The following is a 6457-nucleotide window of genomic DNA, read 5'->3' as shown; positions in this document are numbered from 1 at the left end:
ATTCACTCATCTTTCCCTGTCAATTATTACTTATATAAAAATCTGCTTTCTCCTTTTCTCTGCTTAAATACATACTCTGCTACAGCAAATGTTCCTACTTTCAGTGACCAATCTAGCTCAATTCTATCTCAGAGCTTTAACCCTTGTTCTTTTCTGTACCTAGAATGTTCCCTTTTCAAAACCTTTGAATTTCTACTTGCTTTCTGTCATTCAGTTAGCTTAAACATCTCCTCAGAGCCATCTTTCCTTACCACCCTGTTTAAAGTAAGCAGCCACCTGTTATTCTCCCTCCTAACACCTTCTGTGTTACCTTCACAGCACTCATCAATATTTTTAATTATGTAAGTGTTCATTTAATGACTCATATATTGACTCTCTCTAGACTCTAAGCTTCATGAAGAGAGGTACCGTGTTGGTTTTATCTGCTATTATAATCCCATTGTCTGGCACAGTGCATGAATGAATAAACTTGGAAGTAATAAACAATTTTATTTGAATAAATTTGCTCTTTTTATTTATCCTTTTCATCTGAGCTGGTTAAGTTATTGACTAGTGGCTGAATATGATTGACAAGTGCTGTCTAAATCTTTGTGCATTATCATGTAATTTTTATCTTTACTCTTACAATGTTCTTTGTTTTCTTTTGATTTTGGTATTTTTCTCTATTGATTTTTTTTGACCTCTGAATAGATTTGAAAATCTGTCTCACAAAAATATTAAAATATATTTTCTTAATATCTCTTTATTTTACTTATTTATTTATTTTATTAGGATGTTGATCTCTATCACTTATGGATACTTTTCTCAAAGAACCCTTAATTCATATTCTACCTCAAAATTATCAAGTCAATCATTATAGAATCCATCCATACTATTACTTAAGCAATACATAAAACAAAATAATTTTTCAGTAATTAGCCTGTTATTTTTTTTGTCAAATTTTTTTTCTTTGTTAAAATAGGTATATTTAATTTTGTATAATAATAAAATGTAAAATCTTTCCAAATTGGCTTGTTCGCCCATTATATAATAACCCTAAAAAGATTTTATTTAACATGGGTAAATTTTTTCATGCATAAATGAAATACTACACAAGGCTTGACCAATATCTTTGTGTATGCTAGTTAAGATTGTGCATCATTCTATCCGAAGCAAAATGTTCTCAAGCCTTAAAAGTACGCTTAGCCAAATCCTGGCACTTCAATATATTGTTCCTTGGATTGGGATGACTAACTTGTTTGCAAAGAGAAGATTATTCATAGCACAAGTTCTGCTAAAGTCTTATTTTTCTGTTCATATTACTGTAATTTAATTAAGATTATATTGACACTATTCCCTGACATTTACTTTCTTTTACTACTTCATGCAAGCTATGACTCAGAGAGTTGAAACTAAAATGCTGTTTTAGTTTGTCTTACAACTCAGAATATTTTAAACCACCAAGTTGTCATACAATATCACTTTCAGTACTACTTATATCAAAGTCATTTCTGTTTTTGTTATAAAATAGAGAGAAACTGAGCAAATTGAGAAAGCAGCTAACTCAGCATCTTGTGGTTTGGTTATTATGATATAGCTTTAAATCTTATTTGGAATTTCATGTTTTGGGGGGACCAGTTTAAGAGCACAATTTGTATATAAGAACAAAGGCAATTCTAGAACCAAATATCGACAGTTTTTCAATTCCCTGTTATTTTGAATTTTCTACAAAATGTCTCCTAATCAAAGACATAGTTATGTTTGCTTAAGTGTTTTATTTTGTAATTTCGATTAAAGCATGTAATGAATACCTCTTTAAAAATCATAGGAAATAATAAGACAAATAAAACAGTACTAGAAAATCAAGTCAATTTTACCCTGCATATGAGTATTTCTGCAGTCTCTCATCTCATCACCGGAGATGATAGAAGTAATTTTTCTCATTCACATTTATACTCTAAGTGTTGGCCTTGGTAAATACTCATCCAACATTGTTGAAAATAATTGAATTAAAGCTCCTATTGTAAATGAGTAACTTTAAAATCCACAAGGTACTAAATAATTTGAAATTGTTCAGGTGAGACTTTGTAAAATATTGAAAATATATGTATTCAAATTTCGTTGGGTTTCCAGTCTAAACTAACTGTTTAATAGAAATAAGCTTTCCCTGACAAGCGACCTATTCAGAACATGTACCCATTTCTAAAATACCACCACTTTGGAAACTTGATAGGTTAGACTCAATATCGTGCAAGAAATTAGCTAAATCAGAAAGAAAGAGCCCACGTCCTCTTAAAAACCTTTATCACAAAATAAGCAGCAGAAATAGTTGTAAAAGAAAATATAACTGATAACACAGTGAATCTTCTACAGATGAACTGGCATTAACAGTTTCTGAAATATCACAGTGAAATTTTGCTTCTCAGCCTGAGGTTGACTATCTTTATTAATGTGATCTCACGGGAAATGATATTACATCATCTTCTGCATGCTATCTGCACACAGTTATTAAAGACCTTTAAATCTAATGTGCACTGACCTCTTGAACATTTGCTCTCACTGGTGGTTTCCAATTTCTTCTATATCAAATGGTGACCTTAACATTCTAACTCACTGGTGTAACTATTAGTATTGAGTTGACATGATAAATGACTATTCTTGCCAATTCTTTTTTTTTTTTTTGTAGAAATTCAGTGGATAGTTTGATCTTTTCAGTTTGCCTTTTATTTCTTTTTAATAATGCTAACCTCATTGTTAACTTGCATCTCCCATTAAAATACTACTCACATAATTTAGTGAATGTAATTTTTGAAGATTTATTATTCCTGATCGACTTTAATTTTTAACTATATTCAACTGTGTTGATTCATGATTATCTATAAATTCGTCATCTTTCACATTTGCCAGTTTAATCATTTACCCTATCCTACCCTGTCCTACAGTTCTCATAATTATCTCTAATTATTTTTTCAAAACCTCTATGATTTAGGTGACTATCAAAACTTTCTGTAGTCTTGACTCTCACCATAGGTTAGTTTCCACAGTTTATCCATCCAGGATATGTTTATCTTTTTGCCGCCTGATATTAAATATGTCTGAACTCAAATTTATTTTCTCTAGGCACTGTTATCTTTAATGTTAATGAGTATTTATTTAATGGACAAGAGTTTTTATAATTAAATACTGAAAGGTTAAGTGCTACAGTCAAAAATTAAACTGAGTAATTTCTTAAATTATTACTGTTTCCATTTAAGTATTATCCTCAGAACATTTTATAATCTAAAACTATTGTGACTATTGTATGATAACTAAATTTTTACTGAAAGAGTTAAAATATTTTCGAAGCATTTAATATATACATATATATGTATATATATATTGAAATAGCTTTATTTAACTTGACAAACACAGTCCAATATACATTTATTTTGAAAATCATGAAAAAAGTCTTAAGAGCTGTTTTCTCTTGTGGGATGTGGTGAATAGTAATTTAGGGCAGGTGAAAACAAAGCAATTTAACATTTCCCCTGTTAATTCCTTTGATCTACAAATTTGGAGGTCTCTGCAACACACCCCAGCTTAAAAGTTGCTAACACTTTGTCAAAAAGTTCTTTATTTTGCTGTTAGGTTTAACTATATCTTGTTCAGTTATTTACTTTTTATAATATTCTTGTCTCCAAGAAAAATATATATGTATATACAAACATATATGTGATGCATGTGTGTTAATTTTATATATATGATATAAAATATATGTAATTAATATGTAAATTATAACATTAAGAATTCATAATATTATAGTACATAATTATATATAGTCAATATGTTAATATGTTAAGTTAATTTATTAACATATTAGTTTCTTTACACATAAATTGTCACTTGTTTAAAGTTGATTTTATTCAAAGTACTGGTGACTTCTAACTTGATTTTGTGTGATGGATCAATGCATCTGATGAATTAGCGTACATATTGCTTTTATTTTAAATTGTATATCCACTGGCTTTAACTCACTCATGTGGTCATCTCTCACTATTGTGGTCATTTTCATTGTTTTCAATCTCTCTCAATCTTGGGTCTTCAACCAGACCAAGAGAATAACTTTCTGGAAGTATATTTTTGAAGAAATCAAAAATGACTACTCAAAATAATTTACAACTTACAAGTAAACAACTTGATTTCCTTTAGGGTTTCTCTGAACCTTTTAATGTTTGGGGTTTGTGGGTTAATGCATATTTCCACAATTCTAAGCCAAAGCCAAACCAAAGTACTGTTTAGTAAAAAAAAAAACACTTAGAAATGTGAGTCAACTTAAAGTTTAACTTAGCTCTACCATTGCCTATGACTCCATGAATTCTGATAATTCTAAAATTTTCTGAATTGTATTTCCTTGTTTGCAATATGAAGTTGTTGTGATATAGAGGAGAGACAGAAGAACTACACAAATTGACTAAATATTAAACCAGGTTGTGTCTATGGTCATGCTACCCTGAACAAGTCCAATACCGTCTGATCTCGGAAGCTAAGCAGGGTCAGGCCTTTTTAGTACTTGAATGGGAGACCATCTAGGAAGACCAGGTGCTGTAGGCATAAAAAATAAAAAAAATAGAGACTGCAAATTAGTATGGGCACTATGGAAAGTGGTATGGAGGTTCCTCAAAAAACTAAGAATTGACCTACCATATAATCCAGCAATCCCTCTACTGGGTATTTACCCCAAAGACTTGAAAACTCATATTCGAAAAGATATTTGCACAATGATGTTCATAGCAGCATTATTCACACTGGCCAGGACATGGAAGCAAGCAAAGTGTCCTACGATAGATGACTGGCTAAAGAAGCTACGGTACATATATACAATGGAATATTACTCAGCCATAAGAAGAGATGAAATATTGCTAATTGCAACAACATGAATGGACCTTGAAATAATCATACTGAGCTAAATAAACCAGACAGAAAAGATCGACAATCACATGATATCACTTATATGTGGAATATAAACCTAAAAGCAACAAATGAACAGGACAAACAGAGACTCATGGACATGGGCAATGGACTAGTGGTTACCAGAAATGAGGGGAAAGGGAGAAAGGTGAACATAAAAAAAAATAAAATGTTAAAAAAATTATTTATATATAGTATAAAAAATAAACTGGCATTTAAAAATAAAAATAAATAAATAAATAAATAGATGATAGGTGATAGACAGATAGATGATAGCTAAAAATAAGGGATTGTAAACTGACAAGGTCCTTGCAATCTGTGAGGTTAAACAAGGGTTGCCTCCCCTAAAACAGTAAAATAAAATAAACCAGGTTGCATCCAGATACAAGCTGCTAGACATAGGAAGCTGGCTGATTATCAGACAATGAGACAACAGGGAACCTACAGGAAGATTCCTGCTGAGATTACTAACAGCTACTTCCCTATGTCATTAAGGCTGCAAAACCCTACCCAGAGAGGAAAACAGATATAAACAGAATTCCTCAAGCACCTGGGGACTCTCTCATTCTCTGTTTCTGAGAAGAGACTGTGTCTCTGTGGAGTGTTATTCCATCTCTAATAAAATTTCCTTTTGTCTCTAATTCTGGCATGTGCTCGGATTCTTTCCTGCATGTAGGCAAGGACTCTCCCTCTTTTGGTGTAAGAATTGAGACGCCACTCAGGAGGATTTGCCCCATCCCGCATAAGTCGAATTAAGTTTTTAAAAAGTCTTCCTATTTGAAAGCTCTGTGACTGAGAAAAAACAGAATTGAGAAAAGGTGTTTTGGCTTAAATAAATTTTAATTTGCAGTTTGGCCTTTCTTCCCTCCACTGGTGCCAGGTACATTTATGCTGCCTAAAACCTCCATGATGTGTAAATTGATTACCTGACTCCTCATGAGTTTGTACTGGTGACCTCTGAGTCTAGACAATGTCTGCTCTGTTTTGAAATGAGGCCAGGCTTCAACAAATGCAACCCGAGATGAAAGCAATATCCAAATATTTAATCTTCCTTATCATCTTCTAGTACCTGATTTCTTTCACAAGTTCAGAAATGTTTTATAATAATACTAATATCTAGTAGTAAGAAAAACAGCCATTTTCATATATATCAATGATAGTTTAATCTTTATAAAAAGTAAATTGGTAGTACATAACAAGAGGCTTTTCAGTTTTTTCAAAATCCTTGACCCAGTGATTCAGCATCTAGGACCTTGTTTTATGAAATATTAGGAGGGGCACATACAGATACATATTCCTGGGGCAGGATGATTGAAACAATAAAAATGACTAAAGTATGATATCTGTGAAGTATATTATGAGGGCTCCTCTAATGGAATATTGCATAGCCAATGTTATTGTAGTTTAAAGAATTATAATATAGCAAAAAGTTGCCTGGTTAATATCAAATGAATAAATTATACAAAACCGATAAGCGGTATGATTTCTAATTAGAAGCTTCTGGAAAGAATACAAAAATAAGCGAAAATAT

The 6457-nt window shown here is 31.5% G+C and overlaps 1 pseudogene; it reads left to right on the top strand.

The window, feature by feature from the left end:
* Positions 1-4450: 4450 nt before the first annotated feature.
* Positions 4451-4569, top strand: LOC118611188 (annotated as a pseudogene).
* Positions 4570-6457: the final 1888 nt, after the last annotated feature.

This window comes from Rousettus aegyptiacus, unplaced genomic scaffold, assembly GCF_014176215.1.
Source record: "Rousettus aegyptiacus isolate mRouAeg1 unplaced genomic scaffold, mRouAeg1.p scaffold_m13_p_13, whole genome shotgun sequence".
Lineage (NCBI taxonomy): Eukaryota > Metazoa > Chordata > Mammalia > Chiroptera > Pteropodidae > Rousettus > Rousettus aegyptiacus.
The sequence above is the reverse complement of the archived record's forward strand: the minus strand, read 5'-3'. Positions and strand labels throughout refer to the sequence as shown.